This window comes from Periplaneta americana, chromosome 8 (assembly GCF_040183065.1).
Source record: "Periplaneta americana isolate PAMFEO1 chromosome 8, P.americana_PAMFEO1_priV1, whole genome shotgun sequence".
Lineage (NCBI taxonomy): Eukaryota > Metazoa > Arthropoda > Insecta > Blattodea > Blattidae > Periplaneta > Periplaneta americana.
The window spans coordinates 129399888-129415746 of record NC_091124.1 but is presented as its reverse complement, the minus strand read 5'-3'; the positions used below and the strand labels follow the sequence as shown (position 1 = coordinate 129415746).

The following is a 15859-nucleotide window of genomic DNA, read 5'->3' as shown; positions in this document are numbered from 1 at the left end:
CGGCGATCGGGGAACGCTATGGAATTATAACGAATTATAGAAAAGGTGACAGGAGGATATAGATCCTTAATATGGGGAAAAGTTGGAGAAACCCAAGATAAAACTCAACAGCGCCCTTGAAAAATCTCAGACCTGACCGGGACTCGAACCCAGGCCCCTGTGTGACAGAATGGAGGTCTGTACACTCAGTCAGAGCAGGCTGCTAATATTGTGATGAAAGAAAAGTGTATAACCACAGTCTAGTATATACAGTCGCGAAGCTCAATACGTAATAAATATGCAAACATTAGATAGCTCCTCACCACTAGGATCGGTAATATCGCCTCATTACAGGCAATGCAAAATAGTACCGTCACAGTCCATTGTTTCTAGCACCCCCAAAACTCAAACTTCGTGACTGTATATAGTAGACTGTGGTATAACCCTCTTTAAAGAGTCATATGATGCTTTTATCATAATTTACGTCGATAAGGCTGATTAAAACTTGATAGAGAATTATGTAATCCCATGCAGGCTTACTATCTGAATACTTGGACTTTGTAAGTCTGAGAAGAAAGAGCAGTCGGCAACACATCGAATTAAAAAAAATACCCTATCTAATCTCTAAATCGTGGAGTATATAAGGAAGCCTATCAGCTCTGTTAAGACATCAGCTGGTATACCTTCTGAGGAGCATCAGAGGAGCATTAGTCAAGGTGAGAAACATTTATAATTTTCAGACAGGTGAACACAATTTGCTTTATAACAGCATGCCAGGAATTAAATTTATGGCTCTATACACAACATGGAATTTAATATTGATATACCGGCATTCTAATACTTTGTCCGTACTTTGTACAAGAAACCAAATTAGCCTATTTTAATGCGCGGTATCAAGTTACAAATTATGTGCATTGTAAACTTTTTATACGAGAGTACACTAAATCCATTTAGGATGTTCCGAAAAGAAAGTTGTTCCATTAGCTCTACAGTGTTAATTTCTCCATATTAAATTTCAAAGTAGTAAAAATATTTACCATTAACATTACCACAATAAATAAATTTTAAGGTCAATGCACGTTTGCAAGTCTGCTCCCACATTCAAGAGAATTTGAACTCTCACGTACATAGAAAGCAGCTGACTACTGTGTGTTTATTTTCTGCAATAATTGAAATACATGATTTTCTTGTGCTAAGACATTACATTCAAAAATGTACAGGAATACTCCTACTTCACATAATAGATTTAAAATATATAATAACTGGTGGCATGAGCAGCGAATGCTGCAAGTTAAGGTCATTAAAAGTTAAAATAGAAATGTTTTAGATATATTTTCAGAAAGAATACCAGACATTTTGAAAGTTATTAGCTTCATAACATTGATGATGTAACATTCAAAACAACGTAATAACTCAATGAACTGCCTTAAATGTTGAGGAGAGTATCACTATTTTTCCTGCTAAAAGATCTTGCTGAAATGATCGGGAGACTACAAGATCTTATTGACTTCTTATTTTATCACTAAGTAATACCTTTTGGTTTACCCTTCGAAATTGTAAACCTTGCTCTCCCTCCGGGCAATATTGGTCTACTAAATATTGCTGGATTAATTTGTGTGACTAATGAATATGTGATAAATGGTTACGAACAGCAATCGAGAATGATACAAACTGAAGTAAAATCATTTTAGTCTGCTTAATTTGCTGACATGGACACTGTGTTGCAATAATTGAGCCGTTGAGAGCAGAAGTGGAGTATGTCAAAATTGGGTGATAACGTTTAAAGTAAAAATTCTGTAAAATACAGCAGAAGGTAGCAATTAATAAGTCTTTCGTACTATCCACTGACCACTAATAGTTTAAATAAATTGAATATTAATTGCTACTTTGCGCTGTATTTTACGTAATGTTTACTTTAACCCTCATTATCCATTTTTGACTTACACCACGTCTGCTCTCAACGGCTCAATTGTGAGTTATAACTTCCACAATAAAAGGGATGGCGATAAATCATAAGATCGCAGTGAGAGCTTACTTTGCTCTCCCTTGTCTACCATGCAAAACATAACGGCATTTTTGTAGCTCACCATCCTCGGAGACAAAAACACCCTCCATTTGCTCTGAAGTAATTTTATTGTATCGTCGTTAAACTAACTCAAAATAATCAACGAAAATTAAATCAATAAATAACACGTTTCCTTCGTTTGCTAATATTTGTCCTGGATATTGCAGGAAATAGCATAAAAATTGTTAACAACAATATTTCATAATTTTCTTTGGAGTGTATAACTCGTAGGTACCTGTCAATGCTGGACATCATTTTGGCCATGTAAGTTATAAGATGAATCAATGACGTATAATTGGCCAAAGCTCGTATTAAATTATTAGTTTCAGATGATCGGAGAATTATTTGTGTGTGTTCAGCAGTATAGGCTGTTGTGAGGAATCTATTTCTGAGATACGGAAAATAAGGCAAATGTTTTAGCAGTGTTGTAGAATCTTATATAGCCCTACGTCATAAATAAAATTGTTCATTGTAAATTATTAGCAGTTTCCGTGTTGTAGTCGGTGCTAGTTGCGGGAAATAAAATATGTCATCATGGCCCTGCTACTCTCCCTATAACAATATGTTATGCTAGGCAGCGATCACAGAGCTAATCGATTAAAGGAACGCAATATGATATTAATTTTGATGTAGTTTAAATACGAAGCTGAAATAGAAGTATGACTCGATTACTAATGCTTGTTCTATAGTACTGCACTACATCCCAGGAAAATTAAAGAATCTACACCGCACCGTCATTAAATATTTGAAAAGACACACGCCATTTGATTAAGAATTGTAAAAATATTTCATTTTTAATAACAATATTGTTATCATACGTAAGTTTTGTGGTTTTCAGCTTTATATATACTGTTTATCCGTTACTCAGTAAATTATAGAAAAGAAGGTCTAATTTAAGACTTTCTCTACGCGCACTTATACAACCCCACAAGTTTTCACTTTTTTACCGTCATTATATACATACCATCAATATCTATCATTACTGGCAAATACCCGTATCATGACATCAATTATACTAATAATATTTCATTTTAATGACAATAATGTTATGAAACGTTCTTAGTTTTGTAGGTTTTAATATCCAACACCCATCTGAACTCAGAAATTTAAACACCACAGAATCAGGCCTGTAAATTCTTTGTAGTAGGCCTAAGTTTTGAAGTTTTTAATACTCAATATAGACACGTTTTAAAACTTACACAAATAGAGATCGACATATTGGCGTTATGATGTCGGAAAATCTAAGCTCTAAATATGTAAGCAATCCTGCAGGTTATGATCTTCGTGTGATAATGTTTATTGTAGTGTGTGTGTTTTGTGTCATTCTGAAAAGCCATTACTTCTCAAAACTGACGACAGATGGATTTTGGAAAATAGGACAATTACATAGGAAATTTGACATTTCACTGAAAACCAATATTTTTCCGAACATTTTTGGATTCCAACCTTCAAAGTGAGGGATCATTCATTAAAATCAATTCAGCCATTTTCCCGTAATCTCCACTACCAGTTCAAATTATATAAAGATGTTGTTCATCAGGAATGCAGTACGTTACTTCTAGTCACAAGTATTCATTGCAGAATAACGGAAAATATTAAACTTATAATAAATTTATATGTCTTCATGACAGTCAATAAATATTTGCTTTCTGTCAAAATAATTCCATGCGAAAATATAAAAGTTTATAAAATTATGTATGTAAAACTTAAAATAATATAGTCTGTGAACAGTAAAGAAATATAGATATTAAAATTGTTTATATTATGCGCAGGATAACTTAATCAGCAGAGCAACTGGTTACAGACTGTAAGGTTCTGGCTTCAATCTCGAGTGTCGATGTTATTTCCTTGTTGCCAAGAATTCAAATTCGAAACTTCTTATCAAATTGAGTAGGCTTACTGAATCTTACAGAGGGGAGAGCCGACCACACTAATAAGTCATTCTAGTGCTGAGGTCAGGAAAGCATGGAGCTCTCATTATGTGCATTCAAGCGCTTATGTAGGGGAAGTATTTCTCTCACTTGCCTATTTATAATATCAAAAATTGAATCCGGTATAAGGCACCTTCCCAGTTAATATTGCTAACAAATGGAGAAATTATACATCATTTAAAACTACCGTTGGAAAAATTTCAAATGTGCTAACAACGATGAAATGAAATTATGAACTTTGCATCAAAATTCAATTATTTAGGAAATTATTTTTCACATATCGCTGAATGTGTAATTCATAAACTTACTTGCAAATATCATGCCGATTACATCTGATGTAGAATAACTTGAAAATTTCCACTCTTAGGAATTTAACAGATGACAGAAATAATTTTTCCCCGTAAGCTCATAGAATGAAATAGGGTACCGATTAAGTATACACAGATTATTATGATCCCGTAAGCAGTAAATGCAACGATTTCTCAATTCGCTAATCGACTCTACATCTAATTACTCTCATTGTATATATTTCACTTACAAGGTTGACTAAATACAAAATAATTAAATATGTAGGCCTACGAGGGAGAGTAAAAAGTAACCTTCATTAATAATTGTTTTATTACTTGAATATGTAAAGTAAGACCACAAACACTTCACCAGTTTTCAACATACTCCCCAGTACGTTCAATGCTAGTGCTCCTGTTATATCATGATGAAAACTGATGAAGTGTTTGTAGTCTTACTGTACATATTCATTTAACAAAACAATTTATTAAGGTTACATTTTAATTCTCCCTCGCATATTTACCAAACACGTAGGAAGGGTACAAATCATTTTAATAAAGGAATTGACAAAGAAATAAATACAACTCTTGACGAGAGAACTCTTCCTTTTCTCTACCAGTGAATATAAAGAAAATAAAAAGTAGTAATGATGGTCATTTATTTATTTTCAGATGAAGCTTCCGATTGTGATTTTGGCCGTGTTGGGAGTTACATTTGGTAAGTTTTTATGGACCATTGCAAATGTTGCTCTGATCTCAAAACCTCTTTACTTCAGAGTAGTTTCTAAGAGAAGTATAATTATAATTAAACGCACTTTAAATATACTTCCAGGCAAGTCCCTCCCCACCCGCAACCTCCAGGATGACCTCAACGACTTCCTGGCCCTTGTGCCCGTGGACGAAATAACCGCCATTGTTATGGACTACCTGGCTAACGATGCTGAAGTACAAGAGGCTGTGGCTTATTTGCAAGGAGAAGAATTCCACAAGATTGTTTTAACAGTTGAAGGACTCCAGGAATTCGGGAACGTAAGTGTAATATTGCATATATATAAACATTCGTATATATATATATATATATATATATATATATATATGCCTCATTCTATTTGATATTCTCACATAAAAGTGTACTAGAACCAGAATTTTACTGAAGGTATATAAGATGATATAGTACATCATCAGGTTTATCATACCGGTTTTTGACGACGTAGTGTCACCGGCGTAGCTAAGCCGTTAGAGAGTTTGCACGCTCAACTGGACTTGTGCTCAGAAGTAAATTCAATTTTTGCTGGGTCTGATTATGTGGTTGTGTTTTCACATGGTTTTCCCCAACCCTAAGACAAATACCAGGTAATCTATGGCGTCATTAAAAAACAAAGTAAATACATAAATGACATGTTCGTATGAATTAAACAATTCTGAAATCTCAATCAGTTCCAGAAACACAAAGGATATAAATCGGTTTCGATAATATGACAGCAGAAATTTGATATATCGTAAGGTTTAATCCATCATGTAAATAGTTTATATGCAAAAATTACTGTTATTCTAGTTTCCAAAGCTAATACATGGAGTTTCCGTCTGATGTAGGTCGAAGTGTTTTTTAAAGGTATAACACCATCTTGTCCAAGTATATCCACACAGGATATCCGAAAGTGAGCATATTCCACATGCATTTAATTTCAAAATTTGGAATAACTTAGGCCTATTCTATATGCCAAAGAAATTGTTTTAGTGTGGAAGGGCTACTTCCAAACTCGTCCTTACATAACTTACATAAAGTAAGTAAGATTTTACATTTTATTACAGTTCGTGAAATTCTTGGAAGACCACGGCCTTGATGCCGTAGGTTATATCAACCAACTCCACTCAGTACTTGGTTGGGATCCCTACGTCCCACCATCCCAACGCAAGCATGCTCGCAGAGGCGTTGGTGTCGATGGTCTCATAGACGACATCATTGCAATCCTTCCTATTGACGATCTGAAGGCTCTCTTCCAGGAGAAACTGGAAACTAGTCCAGATTTCAAAGCCTTCTACGATGCTGTACGGTCTCCTGAATTTCAGGTAACACTTGTGTAGTGTGAACTGAAATATAAACAAATGTGTCGCCATAATCATACTACATAACTAATAAGAGTATTGTCTATTATTTTATAGTGTAGACATGAAGATATACTAACATGTTGCCACGATTGTGCCATACCACTAACATAATGTTTCTCCATGCAGAGCATTGTGCAGACTCTGAACGCCATGCCAGAGTACCAAGATCTTCTACAGAAACTGCGAGACAGGGGCGTGGATATAGACCACTACATCGAGTTGATCAGGGCACTCTTCGGCCTCTCTCGAGGTAACTCTATTGATTGTAGAATTATGTAAGTGAGATTATTAAAAGAATATTGATGTTATATGTATGCATCAATACTCATATATTTATACCTATTCAACAGCGGGACGCAACCTTCAAGATGACCTGAACGACTTCCTAGCACTCATTCCCACAGATGAGATTCTCGCCATCGCCATGGACTACCTCGCCAACGACGCCGAAGTGCAAGAGCTAGTGGCATATCTCCAGTCTGACGACTTCCACAAAATTATCACTACCATTGAAGCACTCCCCGAATTCGCTAACGTGAGTACACATTCATGCTCTCTCTACGAATGTGATTGATACTTCTTATTGATCTTGTCGAATAAGGTTGACTTGCTTTTGTGTTGCAGTTCTATAATTTCCTCAAGGAGCATGGTCTCGATGTCGTGGACTACATCAACGAGATCCACTCCATCATTGGCTTGCCACCATTTGTCCCACCATCTCGAAGACACGCTCGCAGAGGTGTAGGAATCAATGGACTGATTGATGATGTCATCGCCATTCTTCCAGTTGACGAGTTGAAGGCTCTCTTCCAAGAGAAACTGGAGACAAGCCCCGACTTCAAGGCCCTTTACGATGCTATACGATCTCCGGAATTCCAGGTGCGTTTTCTAAATTATTGACTAAAATCCCGAATCATTAAAACACTAAGTGTGCCTGAGACTATGATTGTATTGTGATTCCATATTGGAAATAATTAATTCCTTCTTATTCCAGAGCATAATCTCAACTCTAAACGCAATGCCAGAGTACCAGGAACTACTACAGAATCTTCGTGACAAAGGAGTTGATGTGGATCACTTCATCGAGTTAATCAGGGCACTCTTCGGACTCTCACGAGGTAACTTTATTGATTGTAGAATTATGTAGGTGATTTTATGAAAGGAATATTGATGTTATATGTATGTACCAATTCTCATATATTTAAACCTATTCAACAGCGGCACGCAACCTTCAAGATGATCTGAACGACTTCCTGGCACTCATTCCCACTGATCAGATCCTCGCCATCGCCATGGACTACCTCGCCAACGACGCCGAAGTGCAAGAGCTAGTGGCATACCTCCAGTCTGACGACTTCCACAAAATTATCACTACCATTGAAGCACTCCCCGAATTCGCTAACGTGAGTCAATATTCAGCCCTCTCTAAGAATTTGATTGATACTTCCCTCTTATTGAGCTTGTCGAATAAGGTTGAATTGCTTTTGTGTTGCAGTTCTATAATTTCCTCAAGGAGCATGGTCTCGATGTCGTGGACTACATCAACGAGATCCACTCCATCATTGGCTTGCCACCATTTGTCCCACCATCTCGAAGGCACGTTCGCAGAGGTGTAGGAATCAATGGACTGATTGATGATGTCATCGCCATTCTTCCAGTTGACGAGTTGAAGGCTCTCTTCCAAGAGAAACTGGAGACAAGCCCCGACTTCAAGGCCCTTTACGATGCTATACGATCACCCGAGTTCCAGGTACCTCTTTTATGTTTGTACCTAATATTCCTGATTGTTATAACTTCACCAGTAAGAATTTTGTATCTAAATAAATATTTAATTCTCTTGTGCTTTAGAGTATTATCTCAACTCTAAATGCCATGCCAGAGTACCAGGAACTACTACAGAATCTTCGTGACAAAGGAGTTGATGTGGACCACTTCATCGAGCTGATCAGGGCACTCTTCGGCCTCTCTCGAGGTAACTATAATGATTGTAGAATCATGTAAGTAATACTATGAAAGGAATGCTGTTTTGTATGTTGTATTAATAATCATGTATTTACACCTATTCAACAGCGGCACGTAACCTGCAAGATGACCTAAACGACTTCCTAGCACTCATTCCCACAGATGAGATTCTCGCCATCGCCATGGACTACCTTGCCAACGACGCCGAAGTGCAAGAGCTAGTGGCATACCTCCAGTCTGACGATTTCCACAAAATTATCACTACCATTGAAGCACTCCCCGAATTCGCTAACGTGAGTACACATTCATGCTCTCTCTACGAATGTGATTGATACTTCTTATTGATCTTGTCGAATAAGGTTGACTTGCTTTTGTGTTGCAGTTCTATAATTTCCTCAAGGAGCATGGTCTCGATGTCGTGGACTACATCAACGAGATCCACTCTATCATTGGCTTGCCACCATTTGTTCCACCATCTCGAAGACACGCTCGCAGAGGTGTAGGAATCAATGGACTGATTGATGATGTCATCGCCATTCTTCCAGTTGACGAGTTGAAGGCTCTCTTCCAAGAGAAACTGGAGACAAGCCCCGACTTCAAGGCCCTTTACGATGCTATACGATCTCCGGAATTCCAGGTGCGTTTTCTAAATGATTGACTAAAATCCCGAATCATTTAAAACACTAAGTGTGCCTGTGACTATGATTGTATTTTGATTCCATATTTGAAATAATTAATTCCTTCTTATTCCAGAGCATAATCTCAACTCTAAACGCAATGCCAGAGTACCAGGAACTACTACAGAATCTTCGTGACAAAGGAGTTGATGTGGATCACTTCATCGAGTTGATCAGGGCACTCTTCGGACTCTCTCGAGGTAACTTTATTGATTGTAGAATTATGTAGGTGAGATTATGAAAGGAATATTGATGTTATATATATATGTATCAATTCTCATATATTTATACCTATTCAACAGCGGCACGCAATCTTCAAGATGATCTGAACGACTTCCTGGCACTCATTCCCACTGATCAGATTCTCGCCATTGCCATGGACTACCTCGCCAACGACGCCGAAGTGCAAGAGCTAGTGGCATACCTCCAGTCCGATGACTTCCACAAAATTATCACTACCATTGAAGCACTCCCGGAATTCGCTAACGTGAGTCAATATTCAGCTCTCTCTAAGAATGTGATTGATACTTCCTTTTTATTGAGCTTGTCGAATAAGGTTGAATTGCTTTTGTGTTGCAGTTCTATAATTTCCTCAAGGAGCATGGTCTCGATGTCGTGGACTACATCAACGAGATCCACTCCATCATTGGCTTGCCACCATTTGTCCCACCATCTCGAAGACACGCTCGCAGAGGTGTAGGAATCAATGGACTGATTGATGATGTCATCGCCATTCTTCCAGTTGACGAGTTGAAGGCTCTCTTCCAAGAGAAACTGGAGACAAGCCCCGACTTCAAGGCCCTTTACGATGCTATACGATCTCCGGAATTCCAGGTACGTCGTCTTAATTCATGACTGAAATCCGGAATCATTTTACACACTAAGTGTACCTATGACTATGATTGTATTTTGAGTCTATACTTCAAATAAATAGTTCCTTCTTATTCCAGAGCATAATCTCAACTCTAAACGCAATGCCAGAGTACCAGGAACTCCTACAGAATCTTCGTGACAAGGGAGTTGATGTGGACCACTTCATCGAGTTGATCCGCAGCTTGTTCGGCCTGCCCTGATGCTATCTCAACTCTCTAGATATTTTGTAAAAAATCTTGACGAAATGCTATGTTTTGACTATTCACTTCTATAGCTGATCCATCTGCAAATATCATATGCATTGCTGTATGATTATGTGTGTGATGACATCTGAAATAAATGTAATACTCTGATGCATTCAATTGTTGTTTTTAACTCTTTGCAACTAAAACCGTTATTTTATACCACTGAATAATAAAATACAGATGCGTAAGCACATTATTGTACGAGATGTTTGACAACGTGTTACTTGTCCTCAGTATCTACTTTCTTAGTGTGTTATTTTCGACGCTGCATCATGTCTCAGGTTATTAGACGTCTGAATAAAATGAAGGTGAAAATGCCGATGAAATGAGTTGGGGTCTAGCACCCGTAGTTACCCATCATTTCCTCATACTGGGTTGAGGGAAAACCCCGGGAGAACCTCAAATAAGTAACTGTCCTCCACCGGATTTCGACCCCGAGGCACCTGGCTTCGCGGTCATACGCGCTAATCGTTATTCCACAGGAGTAGACCCTAAGATTCTCTGAGCACATTGTTTCGTTAGATATTTTTATGAGATTTTCGAGAAATCATTTGAAATAATATATATTTTCTCTGTCTCTTTTTTATCTCGCGTTTGTAAATGCACTATAATGATCTGATATAATTATGTGGACTTATGTAATGTCCGGTAATTCTATGGTTAAACCTGTGGATCATCTCACCACATAACTAAGCACTGTCGCGAATTTTAACTAGGCGCGATAATATCGCAGTTGAAAAAACGTCGTTTAAAATCCGGTAGAATGTTTCGTAAAGTTTTCCTTGAAGTTTTGAACATTCCCCACACTTGTTCCTCTCTGCCATGTGCCATGTGGTAGAAATAATTTTGCATACTTTCATGTTCTTAGAGGAGTCATTTTGTAGATTATTTAAGAAATATATATATTGAAAAATACTACGTTTCTACATCAATCTTTTTTTTTTTTTTTTTTTTTTTTTTACATTTTCGACTAATTGGCTAATTATATTAGAATTTCCTTCTAAATTAGTGTCGCCAAAATTTAACAATCACATAGTCATTCCATTAGACTATGTAGTTATCAATGTATTATGTATTTCATTATTATAAGGAATTATATTTACGTATTTTGATAATATATGTCCAGGTTTATAAGAACGAAAGCTATGTACAGGGTGCTAAGGAAAAAGTATCTAATATTTTAGGAGGTGCTAGTATTCATCAAAACAAGAAAAAAGTCTAATGCACATGGGTCCTACAACACATACTTTCTGAGATCTGAACACTTGTTTATAGGAGGAGCTCAACGTGACGTCCATTTATGGCAATGCATTCCTCTGCCCTTCGGCGTAAAGAATCACGCTGTCTTTGAAATTGAACTGGTTGTTCTTGATAACCAAAAGTCTAGCGAATTTACAATTAATATTTGAGGAGAAAAAATCGCTCCGGCGCCGGGGATCGAACCCGGGCCGTTGGTTTTACGTACCAAGCGCTCTGACCACTGAGCTACGCCGAATTGAATCCACAGCATCGACCGAATTCCTCTCCTTCATTGTTTCCCTTTGTGTATATATCAATCCAGCGTTCTAGAAATATCAACGTCAGGTGTTTACGCTTATTGCGTGCTGGTGTGCCATCATACATGAATCACATTTGTAGTCTTTGCTGACATGGCACACACTCCAGTAAGGTAGGCAATACGGTAACTAGAAAATCCTGATAACGAGCGCCAGTTAATCTCCGTGGTAGCACGTATGGCCCTTAATCTATCGCCAAAAACGTCTACCCATACGTTGATAGAGAATCAGTGTTGATGCCTTGTTTCTTCAAGTGCATGGAAATTTTCATCAGGCCGCACGTGTTGATTACGAAAATTCACAATACTATCTCTGCTGAACCCCGCTCATATCCGCAACCAAACTTTTGTTTTCAGTATTACTTGCGACGTAACAGTATTCCATGCCAGGAGTTTCAACAACGGTATGATTATCTGGTTGTCTGCTGTATTGTACGGCAGAAAAAAGCATTGCCATAAGTGGACGTCACATTGAGCAACCTCCTTTGAACAAGTGTTCAGATCTCAGAAAGTATGTGCTGTAGAACTCCTGTTTATTAGACTTTTTTCATGTTTTTATGCATACTATCACCTCGTAAAATATTGGATACTTTTTTAACACCCTGTATAAGTGAAAAATGTAAGTGATATCTAAATCAAAAGTTGAGTATGAAACAAATTAGAACATTCTTACCCCTTCGTACTCTTGACGCATGTTCCATGATCGGAAGGTTTCGCTCTATTCTAGTACCCGTGAAAGTGTTAGTGATCCTTGATATTGGGAATCAATAGAAAAGAAAGAAGTCGCATGTGGTTCGGTTAGCGTAGAAGAGTTCTGAACAGATGCAATAGTAAATATGTAGTCCCTTTCTTTTTTAAATAATAGACATTTAATAATTTTATTCTACTCTACAATTAATGTAATTAAATCAAAATATATTTTGATGCTAACTGCTACAATTAAAAATATTGCTATATAGACTTACTACGATGAATGTAATATGGGGTCGTGGTAATATTTTTTATCCTGTGCCAAAACATATAGGGTATAACCTTTAAAGCGACATTTGGTAAAATGTTGAACATTATCTGTATTGTACTTTGCTGAAGTAGAGAAATAAGGAAATTGATCACAGTTCTAAAAGATTTAAAGTAGTAATGATAGTAAAGTAGTAGCGGCAACATTCAGAAGATCTTAGAACATTGATTACTTGAAGTTTTCGCAATAAAATTGGCTCTCTTAGAATGAGAGAATTTCGTTGAAGTCTCTTATAATACCTTCATTTGTTTATGAAGAAACTTTGAAACCAGAAGAAAATCTGCCTATTTATTGCGAACAGCGTTCATAATAGAACAAGAGTAAGAATAAGAATTGTGAAGTACAAAAATCCATACTTGGAGAGATAAAATGTTGATATATTTTACATCGTATCTAATATGTAAAATGAATTCCTGCGGAGAGTTTATAGCATTACCTAATATCAATCGGTACAAAACAATATTAGATTTTTGACTTACGATCAAAACTGAAAGTGTTACAAAGCAAATCTCAAAAATGTACCTTTTGACATTTGGCCTACGTCATGTTTTGAAACTTGATATTTTTTTTTTTCTCTTTTATGACCAATCTTCTACCGATAACCTTTTGCAAGAGATAGATTAGGTACTTCGTTTCAGGACATGATGAGCTACCCAAAAGTCTATTTCTATTCGCATTAATTTTGAAGGAATCCTCAAGTCGCAACTAATGAACATTTATGGGGAAGAAGAATACAATAATGTCAGAAAATTCGAACAGCTTGTTAGAATAAAAATATTATACGCTTTCACTTTTCTTTCTAGGAATATATCATCAAAATTATTGCTACTACATCAGAGTTATTAAGTTATACATGCTCTTGCTGCATACAGAAAATACAAGCATAGTCTTATTAGGAGTGCGAATATATTTCATATATATTATGGAAATTTATATTCTATTTCGCACAACTGTTATGAACGCTAGGAATGTTACAAGAACACGGTAGATTACCCACAAACGCACTTCTGAGTACATTTATCGTGAAGCTCTAAACTTGCATAAAAGCGAGTTTCATTGCAGGGCGTATTTCCCAACAACTTGTTCTGCAATAACACGTTATATGTTTATTAATGATCAGTATTTAGATGGTGTTTAAGATCCATAAACACTAATGAATCTGAAACTTATAATGTGTGGACAACACATACTTTTAGTACAAATGCATCAGTTAATATCATTGCCTTAGTAAGTAAAATAAATGTGGTAATATTTTTTAAAAAATTCAAAGTAACTAAATGCTAAAAAAAGTGAATACAATTTGGCGAAATCCATGGTCGCCAAATGACACCAAGTTCGGCACGTGCATGACGAACACAATATTTCTTGAGTAGAGCATGCGTCATTAACAACAAGCGAGTAAACTACGATAGTGTCCAACTCATGTGCTATGTGATTAGGCAGTCTTGAAATTATTTGATGCGGCAGTCAGTCGAGTAAAGACTGGAACCTTATACTAGATGTGATGTATCTTGTCTCACTGTGAAAAGAGAGAGAAAGGAGATATGTCTTACCTCGTCTGTATTGTTATGGTGATTGGGGCAATGGAGCGATGCCGTCCATACATCCAGTGGCGGAAGGGCCTGCTTCCATGAAAATAGAGATGTCGTCAGTCTCCTCAAACTCATCTGTATCTGTACCTGTATCCGATTCTTCTAAATTTATTACAAAACTGTCCAAGAGTTCATCCATATAAAAATCCTATAAAAATCTTCAATATACCGAACATGTTCACACGCACTATTCCAATTTTCAGGTGTTATTTTTTCCAACGCGGCTTCAAACAGTTTCCTAGTTTTGATAATTTTGAAATCAGTGTTGTGTTTTGCTACGTCACTTTTTACTTGCGCCCATATCAATTCTATTGGATTAAAGTCACAATGATATGGTGGCAAACGCAGTACGTGTGTCCATGCTGAACAGCAACTGTGTGGATTTCGTATGTTCTGAATCTGTCTTTTGATCTTTTAACAATATCATATAAAACTGGTTTAGTATAACACGGATCGTACGGAATATTGTGATAGCGTAACCATGCTTGCATTTCTTTTTTTTTTTCTTCTTTTTTTTTTTAGCGGAAGAAATGGGAGCTTTATTTAGTTCAACTGAATGGTAAGATGCATTGTCCATTACTATCACTGAATTCTGTGGTATATTAGGGAGGAGAGTATTAATAAACCAGTTCTTAAAAACATTCCCGTCCATTTCTTCATGGTAGTCTCGTGTGGATTTGGATTTGAAACACAATAAACCATTAGGTATAAATCCAGTCTGCGATCCAGCGTGAAGCACGATAAATCGTTGGCCTTTGCCTATGGGGACTCGTAGTGGTGATTCTAGGTCGCCCTCAGAATTTTCACACATCCATATTTTATCTTTAGTGTGATTTACGTTGATCCAGGTCCCGTCCAAATAGATAATGGGGCGGTTAGAAGATCGATATTCTCTTATTTTCCTCAAAAAATGAAATCTCTTTACCACAACATCACTCCTTTGCATTAGCATTTTCCGTCCTTGATTATTTTTGACGTAGCGAAATTTCATTTTCTTCAATATCTGTCGAAGAGTCCATTTGCCGCCATCAAACAATTTCGCCTCTTTTAGAGCCTCCCTCATATTATCTAAACTTGGCAAAAACTTTGATTGATACAAATTGTAAATTGTATGGCGAATAGCAGAACCGGTAAACGAATCTATAACAGTTTTATTTGGTGTTCTGTTGGGTCTCTTCTTTCCTGGTGTTGACAAAACGTTTCCACTTTTTTCCGCCTGTTGTTTTTTATTTAAAATACGAGAAATTGTTCGCCTAGATACACCAGTCGCAACCGCCGTTCTACCTAATACATTTGATACTGATATTGTTTCTCTTCCGTTTTTCAGTGCGTCTAATTCTTCTTCAAAGAACTTGTGCACCAAACATACGATTTCCCTAGCGTCTTACTGTAACGGTTTACCTTGTTTGCCTACACCAGCTAGGAGCACCAAAATCAAAAGCACAAATAACACAAATAAATAAAAGGGATGTAAAAATCACTTACAAGTTGATACATTCTGTAGCACAAAATAAAATACTCAGTAACAAAATATCTCTCTTCGTACTGTGTAGTTCCGTCACTGAGCTT

At 36.8% G+C, this 15859-nt stretch overlaps 1 pseudogene across 1 annotated transcript in view; it reads left to right on the top strand.

Annotated features, from left to right (window-relative positions):
- The first annotated feature begins 582 nt into the window (after window positions 1-582).
- LOC138705037 (uncharacterized) overlaps window positions 583-15859 on the top strand; it is a 112134-nt pseudogene continuing 96857 nt past the window's right edge. Inside the window, exons 1-14 of the transcript XR_011333544.1 lie at window positions 583-695; window positions 4932-4977; window positions 5092-5288; window positions 6072-6329; window positions 6495-6618; window positions 6719-6903; window positions 6993-7247; window positions 7363-7486; window positions 7587-7771; window positions 7864-8118; window positions 8217-8340; window positions 8439-8623; window positions 8713-8967; window positions 9084-9207. The product of XR_011333544.1 is annotated as an uncharacterized protein (transcript). The remainder of the gene's footprint in view (window positions 696-4931; window positions 4978-5091; window positions 5289-6071; window positions 6330-6494; window positions 6619-6718; window positions 6904-6992; window positions 7248-7362; window positions 7487-7586; window positions 7772-7863; window positions 8119-8216; window positions 8341-8438; window positions 8624-8712; window positions 8968-9083; window positions 9208-15859) is intronic.